At 36.8% G+C, this 25290-nt stretch overlaps 1 protein-coding gene and 1 pseudogene across 50 annotated transcripts in view; one reads left to right on the top strand and one right to left on the bottom strand.

Moving 5' to 3' along the window:
• RIMS2 (regulating synaptic membrane exocytosis 2) overlaps window positions 1-25290 on the top strand; it is a 617675-nt gene that overhangs the window by 44297 nt on the left and 548088 nt on the right. The window lies entirely within an intron of this gene.
• Window positions 11574-12897, bottom strand: LOC102165294 (SH2 domain-containing adapter protein F pseudogene; annotated as a pseudogene).

Below are 25290 nucleotides of genomic sequence, written 5' to 3'. Positions count from 1 at the left end.
CATAGATTCTTCACTAAAATTATTGTTATATTAAAAAATGAAAAGGCAAATTTAGATTTCATCTTCTCTATCTCTATCCACTAAATACTAGAAACTGGAGAACATTTGACTTGTATAAAAAACTTCAGAAAAGAGTACACTCTGAAAGCAGATATTTAAGTAAATTCTTAAATGTTGCTGAATACACAGATCAAACACTTAACTATATTTACTCTTTGAATCAAGGGAGATAGAAAGGTAGCTTATGTAATAATTCAAGTGGTTTACATGTAAGTAATAGGCTGTCAATATCTGGGGATTTAAAGAGTGTTTAAAAACACAAGATGAACATATTGTATAATCGTGAAGTTTAAGACTTTTTTTTTTATGGCTGCACCCGTGGCATATAGAAATTCCCAGGCCCAGGACTGAATCTGAGCCGCAGCTGTGGCAACCTTTAACCCACTGTTCTGGGTGGGGATCAAACCATGCCTTTGCAGAGACCTGATCCAGTGCAGTCACATCCTTAAACCACAGTGCCACAGCAGGAACTCCTAAGATGTTAAAAAAAAAATTTTTTTTTTTTTTGCTTTTTTTTCAGAGCCACATCCGAGGCATATAGAGGTTCCCAGGCTAGGGGTTGTGCCTACGCCACAGCAACACCAGATCTGAGCTGTGTCTGTGACCTATACCACAGCTCACAGCAACACCAGATCCTTAACCCACTGAGCGAGACCAGGGTTTATGGTTCCTAGTTAGATTCATTTCCACTGAGCCATGATGGGAACTCCCTGATTTAAATTTTTTTAGAAAAGTTTTTTTCCCAAGACTTTCGCTCACTTTTTCAAATAGTTAAATGAAATGCCAGATACCATGTTTATTTATTTTTTTTTTTTGAGGTTCTCTTAATGAATATAGATTTACTCTTTATGTTAAATATATTGGTTATACTTTACCAATTGAGTAGCAACTTAACTAGTATTGCTTACAAACAAATCAATAAACAACAATGACACCCCCTCCTCCTAAAGCAAAGGCCAATGAAAACAAACCAAGAACCAAAATTACTATCTGTATCTTTAAATTCTTAAGATGTGTTTTGGTATTTGTTAGACAAAGTTAGGTTGGTTTTAAAATTTAGCGCAGTGACTCAGTTGCAGCTGTTCCAAATAATTGGTCATGATCTTTTTTTTGCTAACTGGCTTAATTTAACAGAGTACAGCTTCCTGCCATTTTTTTCCTCTGTGATCAAGAATCTGAAATCTATACATCTTAAGGGATTATATCAATTGTTCATATTTAAGAATAATAATCTTGTATAGGTTTTCTAAGAACAATTTTTATACACTTTTTATTTGAGATACTTTCATCTGGATAGATAAAAATAATAGGAATTCCAAATGATTATGTATTTTTAAAATAAACCCATGCTGATTGAATCAATTTAGAAAATTTGGGCATATAAAGAAGCATTTTTTTACAATTAGAGATAACTACTTAAGCCTTGGTATATGACACAATTACTATTCTTGACATCTAGCTTATTACTTTTGTAATGATTAAAACTATCTTTTATATTACTGTGATGGAAGTCAAGAAATACATAAACAGATTACCTGCCTGATCCAGTAAGAACCGTTTCCCTTAAAAAAATAAAAACAACGGGAGTTACAAATTGTGGCTCAACAGGTTAAGGACCCTACATTGTCTTTATGAGAATGTGGTTTGATCCCTGGCCTGGCTCTCTGGGTTAAGGATTTGGTATTGCTATAAGCTGTGGCGTAGTTTATAAATGTGACTCAGATCCAGGGTTACTGTGGCTGTGGTGCAGGCCTCTGCTGCAGCGATGATTTGACACCTAGCCTGGGATATGCCTCAGTTGCAGCTGAGAAAATAAAAAAAAAAGAAAAAGAAAAACAAAACAATGCATTTTCTTATTCATATTAGCAACAACACCAATACAGCCACAGTGACAAAACAAAAGGGTATGCTCCGGGAAGTTCTCTCTGTGGCTCGATGGTATTGAGTCCGACTAGTATCCATGAGGACACAGGTTCAATCCTGGCCTTGCTCTGTGGGTTAAGGATCCACTGTTGCCGTGAGCTGCGATTTAAGTTGTAGATGCGGCTTGGGTCTGGTGTTGCTGTAGCTGTGACGTAGGCCAGCAGCTGTAGCTCCAGTTTGACCCCTAGCCTGGGAACTTCCATATACTGCAGCTGTGGCCCTAAAAAAGACAAAAACAAACAAACAAAAGGTATGCTCCTAATATATTTTGATTTAATAAATATTAGCTACTTGACAACCATAAAAATGGGGTAGCACCTACTTACTCAAGATCTTTATATAGGCAGGTGTTTTTCCATGGATTGTTATTAATGTCCTCAAAGCACAATTTATATTGTGGCACTGCAATATCTAAGTCTGTTGCATATTCTTGGTTTTAATTCTCCTGTATAGAGGCGGAATATAACATTTAATCACCATGGTTAATCTCTTTGTTCAACTCTTGTATATGTTTATTTGAAATATGATTATAGGGGAAAATGAATTGGTTTTTAATAAATGTATCAGACCTTATACCTTTGAAGGAATATTTATTCCTTTAAGGAGGTCACTTTGGGAGATTTATTCCAACTATTCTGTCATTACTGTTCACATTTTTTAGGAATTAGTTACAGCCGTCTTTTGTAAGAGTGAAAGTGAGAGAATGAAAGAGGAAGACAATGGCAGTGACAACAAGAGAGACCCACTGTTATGTGACATGGTTCCCTCTTCCTATTTTCAGTTCTACCTTTAGTAGAGAAGCCTTGTACTGGGGACTCTGGCTGGGTCCTGTTTAGACTTGATGGACATATGGGCTAAACAAATGTATATGTACATTTGTGAACATTTATTTGTTGGTTACTTCTCCCAGATTATATTCCAATTCTTCCCATCTAACAGTATCCTATATTTCCTAGTCTTACAGGTCAGGTGATAATTACTCTGGAACAAGAGTGTAGGAAATGTTCAAGAACAGTGCTGATTTTTTTCTGTATCTTTTTCTATATCCTTGTTCTTTATGTTGTTTTAATTATTCCTATGTTGTACCAACCCTTCATTTTCTTGGCTAATTCTTACTCATTTCTCTTTCCAGCTTCATTGGAATATAATTCACACATACAAATCACTCTTTCAAAGTGTGTAACTCAGAGTTCCCTTGTGGCACATTGGGTTAAGGATCTGGCATTGTCACTGCTGTGGCATGGTTTTGTTCCCTGGCCAGGCAACGTCCACATGCCATGGGTGCAGCCAAAAAACAAACAAAAGCAAAGTGTACAATTCAGTATTTTTTAGTATACATTCAGGGTTGAGCCATCATCGTGATCTAATTCTAGAATGTTTTTGTTCCCTTTAAAAAATTTCTGTATCCATTAGCACTCATTCATCCCTTCCCCCATTTTAAGCAACTATAATCTACTTTTTAATCTTTATGGAATTGTCTATTCTGAATATTTAATATAAATAGGATCATATAATATATTGTCTTTGTGACTAGTTTCTTTTTCCTTTTTTTCTTTTTAGGGCTGCTCCTATTGCATATGGAAGTTCCCTGGCCCGGGGTTGAATTGGAGCTGCAACTGCTGGCCGATGCCACAGCCATAGCAATGCCAGATCCAAGCAATATCTGTGACCTACCCTGCAGCTTGTGGCAACGCTGGATCCTTAACCCACTGAGTGAGGCCAGAGATTGAACCCACATCCTCATGGATACTATTTGAGTTCTTAACCCACTGAGCCACAAAGAGAACTACATGACTGGTTTCTTTCATGTAGTATAATATTTTCAAGGATCACCCATACTGTTACATGTATCAGTATATCCTTCCTTTTTTTTTTAATTGAGGTGAAACAACATAAAATCTATCAATCATTTTAAGTATAAAATTCAGTGGAATACAGTACATTCACAATGTTGTATAACTGTTAACAACTGTCTAGTTCCAGAACATTTTCACCACCTAAAAAGGAAACCCTGTACCTATTAAAGTCACTCCCCATCATCCTCTCCCCTAGCCTGTAATTTGGCTGCCACTAATCTGCTCTTTGGATTTGCCTATTTTGGGTATTTTATATAAATTGAATCATTCAAGGTGAAATCTTTTGTGTTTGACTTCTTTTATTTAGCTTATGGTCTTCATTGTACATCCATGTCATAACATTTATATTATTTCATTTTTTAAAGTGACAAAGTAATAGTCCAGCCAATGAATGAATATACTGTTTTATTTATCCATTAATCAGTTAATTATTCATATTAAAAAATTGAAGTATAATTGACTTACAGTATTATATGAATTTCATGTGTACAATAAAGTGATTCAATATTTTTATATACTACAAAATGATCACCATAAGTCTAGTTACTTTTTGTCACCATACAAAATTATTTTAATATTATTGACTATACTTCCTATACTGTTCCTTACAACCTTGTGACTTATTTATTTAGTAACTGGAAGTTTGTACCTCTTAATCTTCCTCACCTATTTCATTCCTCCCTTCCACCCCTCTCTCTTCTTTGGCACCTCCAATTTTATCTCATTATCTATGAGTCTTTTTCTGTTATGTTTGTTCTTTTGTTTTGATTTTTATTTTCCACTTTTAAGTGAAATAATGTGGTATTTATCTTTCTCTAATTTATTTCACTTAGCCTAGTTCTGTCTAGGTCCATCTGTGTTGGCACACATGGCAAGATTTCACTCTTTTTATGGTGGAGTAATATTCCATTTTAGATACATACTGTGTTTTTATCCATTTATCTGTCAATGGGCATTTAGATTGCTTCCATATGTTGGCTACTGTAAGTAATGCTGCAGTGAATATAGGGATGCATATAGCAAAATGTGTGATTTTTTTCAAAAAATAGCCAGAAGTGGAATTACTGGGTCATATAGTGATTCCGTTTTTATTTTTTTGAGGAACCATCATACTGTTTCATTAATGGATACACCAATTTAGATTCCCACCAAGAGTGAACTAGGGTTTCCTTTTCTGCACATCCTCTACAATAGTTATTTGTTTTCTTTTTGATAATTGCCATTCTGGCAGATATGAATTGCTGTCTCATTGTGGTTTTGATTGGCGTTTCCCTGATAATCAGTGATGTTGGGCCTCTTTTCATGTGTCTGTTGGCTATCTGTATGTCTTTGGGAAAATGTCTATTCATGTCCTATACTTATTTTTAATCAGGTTGTATGTTTTATGATGTTGAATTGTATGCATTTTAGGGGTATATTGTTTTCAAATAGCTTCTCCCATTCACTAGGCTGCCTTTTTGTTTTGCTGGTAGTTTTCTTGGCTGTGCAAAAACTTTTCAGTGTGATGTAGATCTATTTGTTTTTAATTTTGCTTTTGTGTAACTTTCCTGAGAAGACCTATCCAAAAAACATTGCTAATACCAGTCTCAAAGATCACACTGTCTATGTTTTGTTCTAAAAGTTTTATGGTTTCAGGTCTACATTTAAGTCTAAAATCTGTATGGAGCTTTTTTGTATATGGTGAGAAGAAATACTTCAGGTTGATTCTTTTGCATATTGCTTCCCAGTTTTTCCAACACCACTTATTGAAGAGGCAATAAGTGTATGGGGTGAATTGGCCATACAAGTGTGGATTTATTTCTAGGCTCTCTAATCTGCTCTTATGTCTGTTGTTCCATGTATCTATTTTTATGCCAGTACTACACTGTTTTGATTATTGTAGCTTTGTAGTATACCTCAAGTTTGGGAGTTTGATACCTCCAGCATTGTTCTTCTTTCTCAACATTATCTTGGCTATTTGGAGGTTTTTGTTTGTTTCTGTACAAATTTTAGAATTATTTGTTCTAATTCTGTAAAAAAATGTCATTGGTATTACATTGAATCTCTGGATGGCCTTAGGTAAGATGATCATTTAAGCAATATTAATTTTCCAATCCGTAAATATATCTTTACATTAGTTGTGTTATCTTCAGTTTCTTTTATCAGTGTGAAAGTTTCTTATGGTTTTCCAAGTACAGAAGTCCTTGGTTAGACTTATTCCTAGATATTTATTCTTTTTGATACAATTGTAAATGGGATTGTTTTCTTAATTTCTCTTTCTGATTGTTTTTAGTGTATAGAAGTGCAAACAAATTTCTGTATATTAATTTTGTTTCCTGCAATGTCACTGAATTTATTGATGAGTTTTAATAATCTTTTTTTTTTTTTTGCATTTTTAAGATTTTCTATATGTGGTATCATGCCATCTGTAAATAGTGGCAGTTTTATTTCTTCCTTTCTAATTTGGATTCCTTTTTTTCTTTTTTCTTTTCAGGGTCACACCTGTGGCATATATGGAAGTTCCCAGGCTAGGGTTCGAAGCAGAGCTGCAGCTGCAGGCCTATGCCACAGCCACAGCAACACAGGGTCCAAGCCACATCTGTGACCTACACCACAGGTCATGGCAATAGCAGATCCTTAACCCACTGAGCAAGGCCAGGGATTGAACCTGTGTACTCATGGATACTGTTGCGTTCATAGCCCACTGAGCTGTGATGGAACTCCCATAATTTGGATTATTTTATTTCTTTTTCTTGTCTGATTGCAGTGGCTGGGACTTCCAATACCATGTTGAATAAAAGTGGTGAGAATGGGTGTCCTTGTCTTGCTCATAATCTAAGAGTAAAATGCTTTCACCTTGTTACTATTGCATATGATGTCGGCTGTAGGTTTTTCCTATATGACCTTTATTACGTTGAGGTATGTTCTGTCTATACCCACTTTGTTGAAAGATTTTTATAGTAAATGGATGTTGAATTTTGTCAAAGGTTTTTTTGCATCTATTGAGATGATCATATGATTTTTACTCTTTTATTCTTTAATTTGTTATTGTGGTGGGTATGTCACATATTTGTGATTTGTGGATATGGAACCATTGTTCCATCCCTGGGATAAATTGTGCTTAATCATGATATACAGTACTTTTTTTGTGTTGTTGAATTAGGTTTTCTAGTATTTTGTTGAGGATTTTGAATTTAATTTAATTTTTCCATTTTTTTGGCCACCCTGTAGCATATGTAGTTCCCGGGCCAGGAATCAGAACTGAGCCACTTTTGGGACCTAAGCCACAGCTGCAGCAGGGCTGGATCCTTAATCCACTGTGCCAGCCCAGGGGTTGACCCTGTGTCCCATTGCTCCCCAGACACCACCAATCCCATTGCACCACAGCGGGAACTCTGAGGACTTTTGTATTTATGTTTATCAGTGATATTGGTATGTATTTTTCTCTTTCTTTCTTTCTTTCTTTCTGGGGCCACACCCAAAGCATATGGAAGTCCCCAGGCTAGGGGTCGAATCAGAACTGTAGCCTCTGGCCTATGCCACAGCCACAGCAATGCAGGATCTGAACCACATCTTTGACCTACACCACAGCTCATGGCAATGCTGGATCCTTAACCCACTGAGTGATGCCAGGGATTTAACCTTCATCCTTAACTAGTTGAGTTTGTTACCGCTGAGCCACATCGGAAACTCCCAGGCTAAATGTTTATTGATTTTGTTTATCTTTTCAAAGAATCAACTTAGTTTTGTTGATATTTTCTATTGTTTTGTAAGTTTCCATTCCATTTATTTCTCTAATCTTTATTATCTTTCTTTCCTTCTGGTAGCATTTCATTTTGTTAACTTTTCCTTTTCTAGTTCCTTTAGGTGTAAGGTTAAATTGTTTTTTTGAGATTTTCCTCATTTCCTGAGGTATGCTTGTAATGCTGTGAACTTTCCTCTTGGAACTGCTTTGACCATGTTCCAAAGATTTTTTTTTTTTTTTTTTAGGGCCACACCCATGGCGTATGGAGGTTCCAAGCTAGGGGTTGAATTGGAGCTACAGCCACTGGCCTACACCACAGCCACAGCAATGCCAGATGTGAGCTGTGTCTGTGACCTACACCACAGCTCATGGCAACACTGGGTCCTTAACCCACTGAACAAGGCTGGGGATCTAACCTGTGTCCTCATGGATACTAGGCAGATTTGTTTCCACTGAGCCATGATGGGAACTCCTGTTCCAAAGATTTTGATTCATTGCATTTCCATTTTTCATTTGCCCCCAGATAATATTTGGTTTCTGTGACCAGTTGGTTGTTTATTAGCGTATTGCTTTTTTGGGGGGGGTGTTTTTTAGGGTTGCACCTGCAGCGTATGAAAATTCCCAGGCTAGGGGTCAGATTGGAGCCACAGCTGCTGGCCCACACCACAGCCACATGAATGCAGGCTCCGAGCCTTGTGTGTGGAGTCTACACCACAGCTCATGGCAACGCTGGATCCCTAACCCACTGAATGAGGTCAGGGATTGAACCTGCATCCTCTTGGATACTAGTTGGGTTCGTTTCCACTGATCCATATCAGGAACTCCCTATTAGAATATTCTTTAGCCTCCACATATTTGTGAAGGTTTTTTTTCCAGTTTTTTTTTTTTCTCTTGTAGTTGATTTCCAGTCTCATAGCACTGTAATCAGACAAAATGCTTGATATACTTTCAGTCATCTTAAATTCATTGACATTTATTTTGTGACCTACCATTTAATCTGTTCTTGAGAAAGTTCCATGTGCAATTGAAATGAATGTGTGTTCTGGTGCTTTTGGATGATATGTTCTGTGTATATCTAATAAGTACATCTAAACTAATGTGTCTTTTAAGACCTGTGTTTCCTTAGTGATTTTTCTGCCTAGATGACTTTTCTGTTGATGTAGGTGGGGTGTTCAAGTCCCCTACTACCTTTGTATCTGTTGGTATAGTCCTTTATGTTTGTCAATATTTGTTTTATGATATTAAGTATTCCTATATTGGTTGACTATTTTTACAGCTGTTATATCTTATTTTTAGATTATGTAATGTTCTTGTCTCTTGTTACAGTCTTTGTTTTAGATTCTGTTTTACTATTTTATATATATATATATGTTCCACATATATAGCCACTTCAATTTTTATTTTCATTTCCATTTGCATAGAATACCTTTTCTGTCCTTTCACTTTTAGTCTATATGTGTCTTTAGATCTGAAGGAAGCTTTTTGTAAGAAGCATTTTTCATGGTTCTTTTTAATCCATTCAGCCACTCTGTCTTTTGATTAAAGCATTTAGCCCATTTTCGTTTAAAGTAATTATTGATGGGTATGTACTTACTGTCATTATTATTGTTACTGGTTGTTTTTTAGTTCTTTTTTATTCCTTCTTCTTTTGCTCTTTTCCCTTGTGATTTGATGACTATATTATTATTGTTGTTACTGTTATTATTAGTTAACAACCTTTTCTGAATTTTATTTACTTTTGTTTTTGTTGTTTTGCTGCACCCGGAACATGCAGAATTTCCTGGGCCAGGGGTTGAACCTACATGACAGTAGTGACCAGAGCTACAGCAGTGCCAGCACCAGATTCTTAGCCCACTGCAACATGAGGGAACTCCCAATGACTACCTTAAATTTTATGCTTGGACCCATTTCTGTGTGTGTGTGTGTGTGTGTGTGTGTGTGTGTGTGTGTGTGTGAGAGAGAGATTTTTAGTGTATTTTTGGTGTACATGTGAGCCTTGTGGTTCATGTATAACAACCTTTATGTATATGGTTATTTTAAATTGATGATCTCTTAAGTTTGAATGCATTCTTTTTTTGAAATTAGAGTTTTGTTGATTTACAGTGTTGTGTCAATTTCTGCTGTACAGCTTAGTGACCCATTCATACATATATGCACATTCTTTTTCTCATACTGTCTTTCATCATGTTCTACCCCAAGAGATTGGACATAGCTCCCTCTGCTGTACAGTAGGACCCCATTGCTTATCCATGCTAAATGTAATAATTTGCATCTACCAACCCCTAACTCCCCATCCATCCCATTTCCTCCTGCCTCTCCCCTGGCAACCGCAAGCCTGCTCTCCATGTCTGTAATCTGTTTCTGTTTTGTAGATAGGATCATTTGTGCTGTATTTCAGGTTCCACATATAAGTGATATCATATGGTATTTGTCTTTCTCTTTCTGACTTACTTCACTTAGTGTGAGACTCTCTAGTTGCATCTGTGTTGCTGCCTATGGCATTATTTTGTCCTTTTTTATGGCTGAGTAGTATTCCATTATATATTTTTATAACAACCTTTTAAACCTTGAAAGGATTAAAAAGATGTATTCCACTACATCTTTTTAATACTTTCATCTGTTGATGGACATTTAGGTTTTTTCCGTGTCTTGGCTATTGTGAATAGTGCTGCAGTGAACATAGGGTGCATGTATCTTTTTGAATATAAGTTTTGTCTGGATATATGCCCAGGAGTTGGATTTATGGATCATATGGTAGTTTTATATTTAGTTTTCTGAGGAACCTTCATACTGTTTTCTACAGTGGTTGTACCACTTTACATTCCTACCAACAGTGAAGGAGGGTTCCCTTTTCTCCACACTGTCTCTAGCATTTGTTATTTGTTGACTTGTTAATGATGCACATTCTGACCATTGTGAGGTGGTATCTCATTGGAGTTTTGATTTGTGTTTCTCTAATAATTAGTGAATTTGAGCATTTTATTCATGTGCCTACTGGCCAAAGATATGTATTCTTTGGTGAAATGTCTATTGAGGTCTTTTGCGTGTTTTTCGATTGGGTTTTTTTTTTTGTTGTTGTTGTTGTTGAGTTGTAAGAATTGTTTATGTATTTTGGTGATTAAGCCCTTGTCTTTTGCATCATTTGCCAAGATTTTCTTCCATCCTGTGGGTTGTCTTTTCATTTTTAAAATGGTTTTCTTTGATGTGCAAAAGCTTTTGAGTTTAATTAGGTCCCATTGGTTTATTTTTGCTTTTATTGTCATTATTCTAAAATATTTTCATTATTCTAAAGATGTTGGCTTGATTTATGTTAAAGAGCGTTCTGTCTATGTTTACCTCTAGGAGTTTTATAGTTTCTGGCCTTAATTTGAGTTTATTTTTGTGTACAGTGTTAGAGTGTTCTAATTTCATTCTTTTACATGTAATATCCAGTTTATTTATTTATTTATTTTTCCTGGCAGGACTGGGTTTATTTACTGCCTCTGGCATGGAGCCGGGTCAGCCTGGGGCCTGCACAAGTTCCCTCCAGCTGAGCCCTTCCCCTTCTTCCCCACTCACAATGCCATCTCCATCCCTGGGGTATACCTTCTCAAAGCCCGTACCAGACTCTGGTTTGGGGGCAGAGGCAGAGAGAGATGGTCAGGGTGCCCTGCAGGGCCGCGTTCAGCTCCACCCTGTATCCACACCTCCATCCCAGGGGGAATAGAGTGGTGGGATAGAGCAGAGGTGGTGGAGGAGATTGCCACCTCTACCCTAGGGGCTGAAAGGAGCTGGGCGCTCTAATCTTAAACTCCTCAGGAGACCAGCAGATTCTGAAGTACCCTTCTTCCAAGGGCTATCCTTTCTCCCCAGGGATTCCTTTTTCCTCAGCTCCAGACCACCTCTTCCTTCAAAGCCCCTATAGCCCTTCCCCTTTAGAATAAATTAAGGAATCTCCAGCTTCCAGTATTCCAAGGGTGGGAGGGAAGAAAGGTATGAGAGATCTTGGGTCCGAAAAAGGGCCACAGCCCTTAGGCAGGGGATGAGCACAGGGCTGAGTCCATATCTGTCACAGTTGCAGGCCTCACACCTTCAGAATCCAGATGGTCACAGGGACATGTGCTTGGCACTTTAATGGACAACTTGTGGCTGGCATAGTGGTGCACGATTTCAGGGATGCTGATGAAAGGCGGGCTGTTGTGTTCCTTGGTCCGGGACAGCTTCTTGTACTTGAAACCCTGACTGCTCCTGAGGGACATTCTTGCTGGTCTCACTGTTGCGCACCAGGTAGCTGGCTTCCTTGCACAACTGGAGCAAGTTCTTGGCATCTGTTTGATTATGGCCCCATGGTACCAGTTGGTTTTCCAGAGTCAGTGCTGGTCTCTCCACTCCCCCAGGGGGCTGCTGGGCTCTGTGCTTAGGGACTTGGCTGACTTGGAGTTCCCTGCAGAAAGCCAGGGAGGGAGCTGGCCCTTCTCCTTCTGGCCAGGTGACAGGCAGCTCTTCTCACATCCTTCAAACTGAGCAGCAAAGGCTTTGGACATCTGCTCCTTCTTCCATTCCCAGGGCTGGTCATACTCCCCGGGGGGCCTCTAGTCCTCCTCAGTCAGGTGAGACTCCTGGGGCCACCCTCTGAGGTGGCCCTCTTCTCTGGCTCATAGAGTGTGTCATACAGAGTCAGGGGCTGAGCTGCTGCCTCCTTGGAGACACGGATCTCAGCTATCATCTTTTGGGCCTTATAAGGGCTCCATGTAGCGGTCATTTTAAGGGAGCTTCACTGGGGCTTCTGAAGCTCCTGCTGGGCCTTCACCAGTCTCCTGAACCGGTCCACATGGTCTTCCAGGATTGCCAACTGGTCACTGCAGGCGGGAGGTCCAGATATCTGTTCCTCAGGAGGGGGCGTTGGGGCGGGGGGGGCAGGGGTCTCGACCTGAATAAGTCGATGTGAGGGCGAGCCATGGTGTGGAGGCGGCCTGGGTCTTGGGGACATTAGGGGTGGCTAGAGTAGCAGAGCTGGAAGGCCCCCCGGAATAGGGTTTTCCAAAGTCATGCTTCCTCTGCAGGAGGTAGACGGCCAAGGTGTCCAGGGGTGGTGCGGGGGTGGGGGCGTGGCTGGGGAGGGTTCGGGGTCGGTAGTCTGGCTCGGGGGTGGGGGGGGGGGAGCTGACTTCCCTTGTGCCCGCAGAAGCCTAGTGCTCTGGAAGCCACTTGGCCACTCCGGCTGCTGCCATCCTTTCTTGGGCTGGCTCCTGCACCCCCAGCATCCTTGCGTAATCTCCTCTGGCCGCCCCCTGCCTTCCCCTGTGCCCACAGCCAGGGGCTGGAGCCAGCCAGAGGAGCTCCACTCAGTAACATGGGGCCAGCCAGCTCAGCACTGCTTATTGAAGAGACTGTCTTTCTTCCACTGTATATTCTTGTTTCCTTTGTCATAGATTAGTTGACCTTAGGTGCTTGTGTTTATTTCTGGGCTTTCTATCCTGTCCATTGATCTATATTTCTGTTTTTGTGCCAGTATTATACTACTGTTTTGATAATTGTAATTTTGTAGTATAGCCTGAAGTCAGGGAGCCTGATTCCTCCAGTTGCATTTTTCTTTTTCAATATTGCTTTGGCTATTTGGGGTCTCTTGTGTTTCCATTCAAATTTTAAAATATTTTGTTCTTGTTCAGTTGTTGTTGGTAATTTGATAGGTATTGGATTGATTCTGTAGATTGTGTTTGGTAATACACTCATTTTGACAGTATTCGTTCTTGTAATCCAAGAGCATGGTGTATCTTTCCATATGTTTTTGTCATTTTTGGATTCTTTCATCAGCATCTTATAGTTTTCAGAGTACAGTTCTTTTGTCTCTTTAGTTTTATTCCTAGGTATTTTATTCTTTTTGATGTGATCGTAAATAGGATGATTTTCCCTTGAATGCATTCTTAACAGCTCTGCATTTTTACTTCCCACCTATCCTCTGCCCTCTTCCTTGACATTTAATGTTTTTGAAGTCGTATTTTACAGGTTTTGTTTTTGTTTTGTGTATCCCTTAACTACTTACTGTGGATAAAGATAATCTTACTACTTTTGTTTTTTAATCTTCCTATTAGCCTTATAAGTGTTTGATCTACTACCTCTACTGTATGTTTGTGTTTACCAATGGAATTTTTCCTTTTGTAATTTTCATATTTCTTACTGTAGCCTTTTCTGCTTAGAGAAGTCTCTAACATTTCTTGTAAAAGTCATTTGTTGATGCTGAACTCTTTGCTTGACTATAAAACTGTTTTTCCATCCTTCAAATCTGAAGTCTTGCTTGGTATACTCATTAATCAGTTGATGGACATTTGTATTGTTTCCACTTTTGGCTGTTACAAATAGTACTGCTGTGGACATTTGTGTACAATTTTTTGAGTGGATGTATATTTCCATTTCCCTTGGGTATATATCTAAGAGTGGAATTACTGAGTCATATGGTTACTCTATTTTTAACTTTTTGGGAAACTGTTTTCCAGAGTAATGTCTGAGGGTCCTAATTTTTCCCCATTCTTCACAACACCTGTTGTAATCTCTCATTTTGATTATATCCATCCTAGTGGGTATGAAGCAGTATCTCATTGTGGTTTTGACTTCCTTAATGACCAGTGATGTTTAGTATCTTTTCGTGTACTTATTGGCCATTTAAAAAAATCTTCTTTATAGATGTCTTTGCCTACTTTTAGATTGAGTTGCCTTTATATTATTGAGTTTTACTAGTTATATATTTTGTATACAGGTATCAGATTGGATTTGTGATTTGTAAATATTTTCTCTCATTCTGTGGATTGTTTATTCACTTTTCATGATGGTGTTCACTGATGCAGAAAAGTTTTAAATTTTGATGTAGCTCAATTTATTTTTTTCTTAAAAAAGACACCAATTTCTTAAGCAACAAAGCTTATGCTTTAGTGTCATATCCATGAAACACTGCCTAACCCAAGGGTGTAAAATTTTATATCTGTTTTTTTCTGAGTTATATTGTTTTAGCTCTGCCATTTAGGCCTTTGACCAACTTTGAGTTAATTATGTGTTATGTGAGGCAGATGTCTAACTTCATTCTCTTGCATGTGGATGTACAGTTTTTCTAGCATTCTTTGTTGAAAAGACTTTTTGATTACTATTGAATTGTTTGGATACCCTTGTTGAAAAAAAAAGTTCATTGTTTGGACACCCTTGTTGATAATCAGTTCAACGTTGCTATAATGGCTTTACTGGAATTGCAGCTTTATTCTGTTAATGTATATGTCTTTCCCTGTGTAAGTGTCACACTGTTGTGATTACTATAACTTTGTAGTATCTTTTGAAATTGGGAAGTGAATAAACTTGGTCATCTTTTAAAACATGATTCTGGTTACTCTGTGTCCTTTGAATTTTCATTCAAATACTAGGATCAGCTTGTCAATATCTGCAAAAAGCCAACTTATATTTTTATAATGATTGTGTTGAATCTGTGGCCCAGTTTAGGGAGCATTGCCATCTTAACCATATGAAGTCTTCTGATTGATGGACATGAGATGTCTTTCTGTTTATTTAAATCTTTAATTCCTCTCAACAATGATTTGTAGTTTTCTCTGTACAAATCTTATGCTTTTTTCAAATTTATACCTAAGTATTTTAGTCTTTTTGATGGTATTTTTACGTACAGTTTTTTTCTTAGTTTCATATTCAGAATGCTCAGAGCTATTATATATAAATACAGTTGATTTTGCATGTTGGTTTTGTATCTTGCAATTAGTTTTAATCTATTAAATTCTTAAGATTCTTCTCAAATATCATTTTCTCTATGAAGGAAAATTTTCATAGATCCTTATTGACTGAATTAGGTTACCCTTCTTTATGTTGCTTTAAATCCCTAACCATTCCCTCATTTTATAGTATACTTCTATACTATTTTGCTATTTATAGCTTTATTTCTAGACCTCTTATCTAAACTATTAGATTTGTTTTCAGTCCCACTGTTTTTGTTTGTTTGTTTGTTTTGCTTTTTAGGGCAACATGTACAGCATATGGAAGTTCACAGGCTAGGGGTCCAATCAGAGCTACAGTTGCCGGCCTACACCACAGCCACAGAACATGGGATCTGAGCCACATCTGTGACCTACACCACAGCTCACAGCAATGTTGGAATCTAAACCCACTGAGCAGGGCCAGGAATCGAATCCATGTCCTCCAGAATACTGGTCAGTTTCATTATTGCTGAGCCACAAAGGGAACTCCTTCAGTCCCACTGTTATAACATAACCTGTGTGCCACACTTAGTGAAAAGTTTTGTCCCAAATATTTCTTGCTAACAGTAGTTCGAAGTACTGAAGTTTGTGAATGTTTTACGTATTACTTAATAACTAATGCTTTTTTCCTTTTTTAATTTACTAAATGAATTTTATTACATTTATAGGTATGTATACAGCAATCATCATAACCAAATTTTATAGCATTTCCATCCCACACCCCCAGCATATCCCCCCACCCCCCAAACTGTCTCCTTTGGAGACCATAGTTTTTCAATGTCTGTGAGTCAGCATCTGTTCTGCAAAGAAGTTCATTGTGTCCTTTTTTCAGATTCCACATGTCAGTGATAGCATTTGATGGTGTCTCACTGTCTGACTGACTTCACTTAGCATGATAATTTCTAGGTCAACCCATGTTGCTGCAGATGCTGTTCTTTTTTTCCTTTTGATGGCTGAGTAATATTCCATTGTGTATATGTACCACATCTTCTTTATCCACTCCTCTGTCAATGGACATTTAGGGTGTTTCCATGTCTTGGCTATTGCATATAGTGCTGCAATGAACATTGGAGTACATGTGTTTTTTCGAGTCATGGTTTTTTCTGGGTAGATGCCCAGGAGTGAATAATAACTGTTGTTGAAACTCTTAAATTCTAACCCTAACAACAAAATAAGGTTTTATTTTCCTGTCTTTCAATGGCATATATACCTTCATCTTATTTAAAATATTTATAGAATGGAATTTTGTAAGAAAAGACCAATTTTGAAAAAATAGAGTTCAAGATTTTAAAAATTACCAATTATATTTTGTTTTTCTTATTACTTATCTATCCCTGATAAAGAATTTTAGTTCTTTAATGAGTTTAGTAAATATACATGCATATCAAGTCTTTTTATGAAAAATTCTTTCATACTCCATTCATTCTCTCATGCTTTACTGCTTTGAACATTTTTTCCAATAAAATATTTTGGCAAGAGAATTAAAATATGTTCAGAGGTGGAAAATGTTATGAATATTCCAGCAAAGTATGAGTTCTTTGAGGGCAAGGAATTGTGTTTTCTTTATTGTTAACACAGTACCTGTCACATAATAGTTATCAATAAATTCATTATTGAATGAGCATTTCTACCTATAAATCTTAAAGATACTTTGTTTAAAAAATTATGCATTTAGGAGTTCCCGTCATGGTGCAGCAGAAATGAATCCAACTAGGAACCATGAGTATGTGAGTTCAATCTCTGGCCTCGTTCAGTGGGTTAAGGATCTGGCATTGCTGTGGCTGGGGTGTAGGCCAGCAGCTGCAGCTCTGATTTGACCCCTAGCCTGGGAACCTCTATATGCCGCGGGTGCGGCCCTAGAAAGACCCCCCCCCCCAAAAAAAAAACCCACCAAATTTAATGAGCACCTACTGAAGGCCAGACACTGTTCTAAAATCCTGGGTTTAGTGGTTGGAACTTTAATGGAGTTTACCTTCTAGTAGGAAGAACTTAGATTCAGAATTTTAAATTCAAGTCCAGGAGTTCCTGTCAAGGCTCAGCAGTAATGAACACAAGTAGGAAAGTAGGATCCGTAAGGATGTGGGTTTGATCCCTGGCCTTGCTCAGTGGGGTAAGGATCCGGCATTGCTGAGAGCTGTGATATAGGTCACAGACGTGGCTTGAACACTGTGTTGCTGTAGCTATGGCAAAGGCCAGCATCTGTAACTCTGATTAGACCCCTAGCCTGGGAACTTCTGTATACCACTGGTGTGGCCCTAAAAAAGCAAAAAAAAAAAAAAAGTCAAGTCCATAATGGAGTTCCTGCTGTGATGGTGCAGTGTGGTGCAACAGGATTAGCAGCCTCTTGGGAGCTCTGGGATGCAGTTTCAGTCCCCAACAGTGGGTTAAAAAGCTTCAGCTGTGACTTAGGTTGTGACTGTAGCTTTGACCTGATCTCTGGCCTGGGAACTCCATATGCTACCAGGTGGCCAAAAATGAAAAAAAAGAAAAAAAAAAAAAAAGTCCATTGTATCTGTTGATAAAACCTGTTGCTTTTTTTGGATATCTGAAACCAGTTACTCAAAATAGACATTTTAGAGTCATTTTTGACTATTCTCATACTATCCTAGTGACTAGTTTGTCTACTTCTAATTTTTCTTTTTCTTATCTATCTGTATCTCTTCTCGTCCATTTTCTTATGCATTCTTATTTTCATCAGTGTTATCTTTAAAGAGCATAGATGTGATCACTGTATTATAAGTCCCACTAAAGCAACTCTCATGTTCTAATATAGTCCCTGGCATATAGCAGATGCTCTGTAATTATCTACTAAATGAATAAGTGAATGTCAGGTATCTTCTTAAAAACATCATGGATCCCTATTTTCAACAGAATAAAATTTGAATTCCTTAATATACGAAGTCCATGATCATCTGATTAATTTACCTTTACAGTCTCGTCTGCATTATTTCCTTTTTCCCACCTTACCCACACCAGTCTGCTTGAGGTTCCCTGAAAATACAGTTAAAGGACACTAATAGAAACAGGTTATTCATTAGAATATTTGGCAAAGATTCTAAGAAAACATATTATCGCCCTATTGAGTTATCTTTAGCTTTTTATCATCTGGGTATATGGAATAAAGCTGCTTTCCTTTTGTGTATGTTTGTGTGTATCCATATTACTGCAGCAACAAATAATGAAAATCCACCTATTTGGTGTGTCTGTGTTTGTGTATTTTCATTCATTTTGTGATACCTAGACAGAAGATGTTATTATAGTGCTTTTTTTCTTTGAATTAAACAACTTATCAGCTTAAAAAAATTATTGGGAAGTCCAGTAGGTGATTGGATCCATAAGTTCAAAGAATGTCTGTAGGACTATTCTCTCTCCTCTGGGTTCTGTTTCCTTTTATTTGTTAGCTTCAACAATTTTTTTTTTTTCTATCTGCTCCACAACTGACAAAGATAGGCTGCTTGCATATTCAGGCCACATTGTCCAAACTTAGTGATCATACCATGTATTTATAATATCAATAACAAAAGCAATAACAACTATAATGGTAATAATAGTTAATAGTAAAATTTATTTCATGCTTTTTATATGGTGGTTACTATACTAAGTTCTTTATGTGCTTCACAGTATTTAATCTTCATAATAGTTCTGTGAGGAATGTGTTATTGGTAGCTACATTTTAATAATGAAGAAATTAGGAGGTAGACCAATTCCGTAACTTATTTAATCATTCAACTAGTTAGTAAAGAGCCATGACATCCAGGCAGACTCTGTATTCTTAGCAGTATGCTATACTTTCTGCCTAGCATCACCTCAGGCATGTACTCTTATTGTCTTTCCTTCTCTAACATGCTCATTCTCAGATCAGTTGTGCTGTGCAGTGAAATAATGGTCTTCTGTTTACTCAGAGCTGTGTTGTTTACCTAGCCCCACTGACAGCCTTATTATAACCGCATAGTGTGAGGGAGGGTGATTCCCTAAGAAAAGGATCTGGGGCATATAAAAAAAACACATATGTCCACTAAACAAACATTTTATTAACCATGCTGCTTGGAAACAGAGAGTTCCATATTAAACATTGAAAGACCAATTGCAATAGTTTTGTCAGAAAGCCAATAGTTTTGTCACTTGATTTTAGACTTCATAAATGTGTCAGAAGCCAATAGTTTTGTCACTTGATTTTAGTCTTCATAAATGTTTTGTGTTTTTAAGTGAGACAATTTGCTAGAAGTATATTGTTTGAGTAAATTATGAAAATCTTAGGCTAATGAAAATTTTAAATCACTTTTCACAGTTGAAATGCTTTAAAGTTGTATATTTTAAAAGAAATTTGATTTATAATAACCTTAAGTTTTAGATGGAAAAAAGGAACGTGAAGAACAGCAAATAATGACAGAATATACTTTTCAAAATATTATTTATATTTCTTTAAAAAATATTGAAATTAAGTCTAGCTAAAACCAAACCAAATGACTAGAATAATCTCAGTGATTAAGGCAGAATTTGTCTTTTGCCTTTGTGCAGACTTACTTTTTTTCAGATATTTATATTATTTCCAACTGATCTGTGAATAATTATGTTTACCTGTTCCAAGTTTCTGTATCTTTCCCATAATTTTCCTCAACTGGCTTTTGATTCCTATAAGCTGTTTTTTTTTTCCCCTCTTATCAAAAAGTCTCCCCTAGCTAATATATGTAGATGTCATTCTTGTGTGAGGTCAACTGCTCAGTTTTAGTGTAATCTATTTGAGACTACCTAAGAGACAGCACTTATTGGATGCTATGCAGAGAAAAATTGGATATCATATTTGCCATAAGCTTTCCCAATTTATTAAATATAAAGATATTTGGACAAAAGGCATTTCTAAAAACCATAATAATTCTGGTGTGAAATGCTTTTGTTATTCTTCTTATAGAAGTGAACTTTCAGATCATACTTCCCTATCCCAGTTTTCCCCTTTTATACTTTCCACTAAAACTTTTTTACATTAAAAACAGATATCTCGGAGTTGCCGTCGTGGCGCAGTGGTTAACGAATCCGACTAGGAACCATGAGGTTGCGGGTTCGGTCCCTGCCCTTGCTCAGTGGGTTAACGATCCGGCGTTGCCGTGAGCTGTGGTGTAGGTCAAAGATGTGGCTTGGGTCTGGTGTTGCCGTGGCTGTGGCATAGGCCAGCAGCTGTAGCTCTGATTCAAGCCCTAGCCTGGGAACTTCCATGCTACAGATGAGGCACTAAAAAGCAAAGACAAAACAAGACAAAACAAAACAAAACATAGATATCTCTCAGACATAGCCTTATCCAGAACTCCTTGGCTCAGTGTATTCTGATTACTTTTTCCTGTTTCTGGAGATTAAGTATAATTTTTATTTCTTGACTTTACTCTTCTGATGTGCAACTACTTTGATAACATTGTTAATGTTTGCATTCAGTGCAATTTCAGTTTCTCTTTATAAGATGTCTTTGATTAACCTGTAAAAATATGTTTCCTGATCCTACCTGATTCCTGGTACTTCTCATACTTGGCCTGATATACATTTGCTAGAGCTTTAGTAATTGGCTGGTTATCAGGAATCCTTATTTTGGAAGATAAGTGAATTGTTTACCTTAGGGGCCTCTTTTATTTAAATAGGTATTTAGTGTACATTAAATGTATACTTAGTACTTAGGACCTTCATAGGATACAAAGGAGATAGGAGAGATTTTTAGCCATCACTTTGAAGTACTTTTTAAAATTCCTTCCCCCATTCAGCCATATTATATTGAATGCTTGTGATAACAAATTACAATAGCATTGAAGCTATGAAAGTTTTTTTAAATAAGGAAGCATCCCCAGTAGAGCCATGAGAATGCTTCCCTTTTTACTCTCATAAGATCCTAATTTATGTGACAATGGACTCATCCAGAATATATAAACAACTCACAGGGATCAACAGAGCAACAAACCATTCAACTCAAAAGTGGGTAAGGTACTTGTGAAAGTAATAGATAAAAGAGTCCATACAAATGGCTAATAAGACATGTGAAAAGTGCTTAATATCATTAGTCACAATGGGACTAGATATTAAACCCATGGCAAGACCCACTATGTACCCATCGGAAAAAATACAGTACCAAATGTTGCAAGGATATCAAATAACAACAGTTCAGATACACTGCTTTTGGAATTTTAAATGAATTCAGTCATTTTTGAAAAATGGAAAAAATACCTTCTAAAATCGAACATGTGATACCCCATGACCCAGCAGTTCTCTTCAATTCCTTTATATACCAAACAGGAATGAATGCATTAATACACTAAAAGAAAAGGAATATTTATAGTAGCATTATTTTTAATGTTCCTATGTTAGTTTCCCATTGCTGCTGTAACAAATTACCACTAACTTAGTGGCTTAGGGCAACACAAATTTATTTTAGAGTTCGCGATGTCCAGAGTTCAGAATGGGTCTCACTAACATAAAATCAAAGTGTTGTCAGGCTTCTTCTTTTGGAGGCTCTAGAGAATACTTCCTTTCTGTGACCTTTCCAGCTTCTACAGGCTGTTCTCATTCCTTATTTTAACTTAACCATATCAGTAAAATTCCTTCCCCCACTCTACTGATGTGATTAAGTTAAGGATCTTGAGAAGAGAACAAAATTCTTGACTATCTCTGTGTGCCAAATGTAAACACAAGGGTCTTATGTAAGAGGAGTGCAAGAAAGTCAGAGAAGGCTCTGTGTCAACAGAAGCAAAAAGAGAAAAGGCAGTGCAGTGTGTGGCTATGAACCAAGGAATGAAGACTTAAACTACACATTAGACCAGTTGTACCTAACAGATATTTATAGACCATTACATTCAGTAGCAGCAGAATATATGTTATTCTCAAATACACATGGAATATTCTCTAGGATAGATCATATGTTAAGTCACAAAACAAGTCTTAATAAATTTAAGACAATTAACATCAAATCTAGCATCTTTTCCAACCACAATAAATAACATGAAACTAAGATTATTTACAAGAAGAAAACAGGAAAATTTATGAAGGGTGGTGATTAAAAAACATGCTACTAAACAACCAATAGGTCAAAGAAGAAATCAAAATGGAAGTTGAAAAATATCTTGAGGAATGAAAATAGAAATACAACACACAGGAGTTCCCATTGTGGCTCAGCAGTAATGTTTGATTCCTGGCCTTGCTCAGTGGATTAAGGTGTTGCCATGAGCTGTGGTGTAGGTCACAGATGCGGCTCAGATCCTGTGTTGCTGTGGCTGTAGTGTCGGCCAGCACCTGCTGCTCTGATTTGACCCCTAGCCTGGGAACTTCCATATGCTAAGGGTGTGGCCCTAAAAAAGCCAAAAAAGAAAGAAAGAAAAAGAAATACAGCACACAAAAACTCATGAGATGTAGCACAAGCACTTCTAAGATGAAAGTTCATAGATAGCAATAAATGCCTATCTCAAGAAACAAGAAAAGTAACAAACAATGTAATGTTACACTTTAAGGAATTTTAGAAAAAGAACAAATGAAACCCAAAGTTAGTAGAGGGAAGGAAATAAGAAAGATCAGAGAAGAAATAAATAAAATGAGACCAAAAGACAACAGAAAAGATCAATAAAATTAAGAGCATTTTTTTTTTTCTTTTTAAGATTAAAAAAATAAAAAAATCTTAGCTGGACTCACCAATTAAAAAAGAGAAAGGACTCAGGTAAAATTAGAAATAAAAGTGAGATTTACAGTTGTTACTACAGAGATACAAAGGATCATAAGAGGCTATCAACAATTATATTGGACAACCTAGAAGGAATGGAATAATTCCTAGAAACGTACAACTTTCTAAGACTAAATCATGAAGATGTAGAAAGTTTGAACAGACTGATTACTAGTAAGGTGATTAAATCAGTAGTCAGAAATCTATATATATAAGCAAACAAAAGTCCAGGCCCAGATGGCTTCACTGATGAATTCCACCAAAAATTTAATCCTCTCAGGCTCCTTTAAAAATTGAAGAGACTTCCAAATGGAAAATACTTCCAAACTTATTTATTTATTTATTTATTTTTGTGGCCAGCATTACCTATTTCCAAAGCCAGACAACGACACTATAGGAAAAGAAAATTACAGGCCAATATCCCTGATTCACATAGATGCAAAAATCCTCAACAAAATATTAGCATAACAAATTCAACAGTACATACAAAGGGTCATACATCAAGATGAAGTGGGATTTATTCAAGGGATGCAAGGATGATTCAACATAAGCAAATCAATAAATGTGATTTACCACATTAACAAAATGGAGGTTAAAGATCCTATTACCATGTCAGTCTGTGTGAGAAAAAAGCCTTTGATGAAATTTAACATCTGCTCATGGTAAAAACTCTGAACAAACTGTGTAGAGAGGGAGCATACCTCAACATAACAAAGGTCATATTTGACAAGCCCGCAGATAACATCATTGTTGGTGAAAACCTGAAAGCTTTTGCTCTTAAGATCAGGAATAGGGCAAGGATGGTAACTCTCCCAGTTTATTTAACGCAATAGTAGAAGTCCTAATCAGAGCAGATAGGCAAATAAAAGAAATAAAGGCATTCACATCAGAAAGGAAGAAAAAAGTAAAACTGGTATTATTTGAAGATGACATGATATTATATATAGGAAATCCTGAAAATCTACCACAAACTGTTAGAATTAATAAACAATTTCAATGAACTTGATGGATACACGATTGACACAAAAATTGTGTTTCTATACACTTAATAATGAACTAGAAAGAGAAATTAAGCAATCCATTTTACAACTGCATCAAAAAATAAAATACATAGAATTAAATTTAACCAAGCTGGTGAAATATCTGTACACTGAAAACTCTAAGACACTGATAAAAGAAATTGAAGGAAACGCATATAAATGGAAGGATGCTCTGTGCTCATAGGTTAGAAAAATTAATATTGTTAAATTTCTAACTACCCAAAGCTATATATAGATTCATAACAATCCTGATCAAAATTCAAATGGAAGTTTTCACAGAAGTATAACAGACAATCCTAAAATTTGTATGGAACCATAAAAACAGCCAAAGTAAATTGTGAGAAAGAATAAAACTGGATGTATCACACTTCCTGATTTCAAACTGTTTCACAAAGCTATAGTAATTAAAACAGCATGATAATGGCATAAAAACAGACACACAGATCAATGGAACAGAAGAGAGAGCCCAGAAATAAAACCACATACTTATGTTGTCAATTAAATTATGACAGAGAAGCCAAGAAATACGCGGTAGGGAAAGGATAGTCTGTTCAATAAATGGTATTGGAAAAACTGGATAATGACATAAAAAATGAAATTGGTCTTTTCTCTTGATACTGTGTACAAAAACCAACTCAAAATGGCTTAAAATACTTGAATGTAAGAACTGAAACCATAAAACTCTTAGGAGAAAACATAGGAGGTAAGCTCTGTGACACAGGTCCTGGCAATGATTTTTTGGATATGACACCAAAAGCACAAGCAACAAATGCAAAAATAATTTCAGACTATGTCAAACTAAAAAGCTTCTGTACAGCAAAAGAAACAGTCAAGAAGATGAAAGGCAACCTATGGAGTGGTAGAAATATTTGCATATGATACATTGGATAAGGTGCTAATATCCAAAATGTTAAAGAACTCATACAATGCAATAAAAAAACCAAACAATCCCATTACAAAATGGGCAGAGGAATTGAAGAGATATTTTTCCAAAGAGGACATACAGATGGCCATCAGGTCAATAAAAACATGCTCAACATCACTAATCATCAGGGACATGCAAATCAAAACCACAATGAGTTATTACCTCACATCTATTAAAATGGTTATTATTGAAAAGATGAAAGATAACAAGTGTTGGCAAGAATGTGGAGAAAAGGCTACCCTGTGCACTGTTAGCCATTGTGGAAAACAGTATGGTGGTTCCTCAAAAAACTAAAAGTAGAACTGCTGTATAATTCAGCAATTCTACTTCTAGGTGGATAGCCAGAGGACATTA

Source organism: Sus scrofa, chromosome 4 (genome assembly GCF_054392235.1).
Source record: "Sus scrofa isolate SSC_HxYL_T2T_F1_AM1 chromosome 4, Sscrofa_HxYL_maternal_Yorkshire_Landrace_v2.0, whole genome shotgun sequence".
NCBI classification, from domain to species: domain Eukaryota; kingdom Metazoa; phylum Chordata; class Mammalia; order Artiodactyla; family Suidae; genus Sus; species Sus scrofa.
Note: the sequence above shows the minus strand (reverse complement) of the source record. Positions and strands in the feature narration are given on the sequence as shown.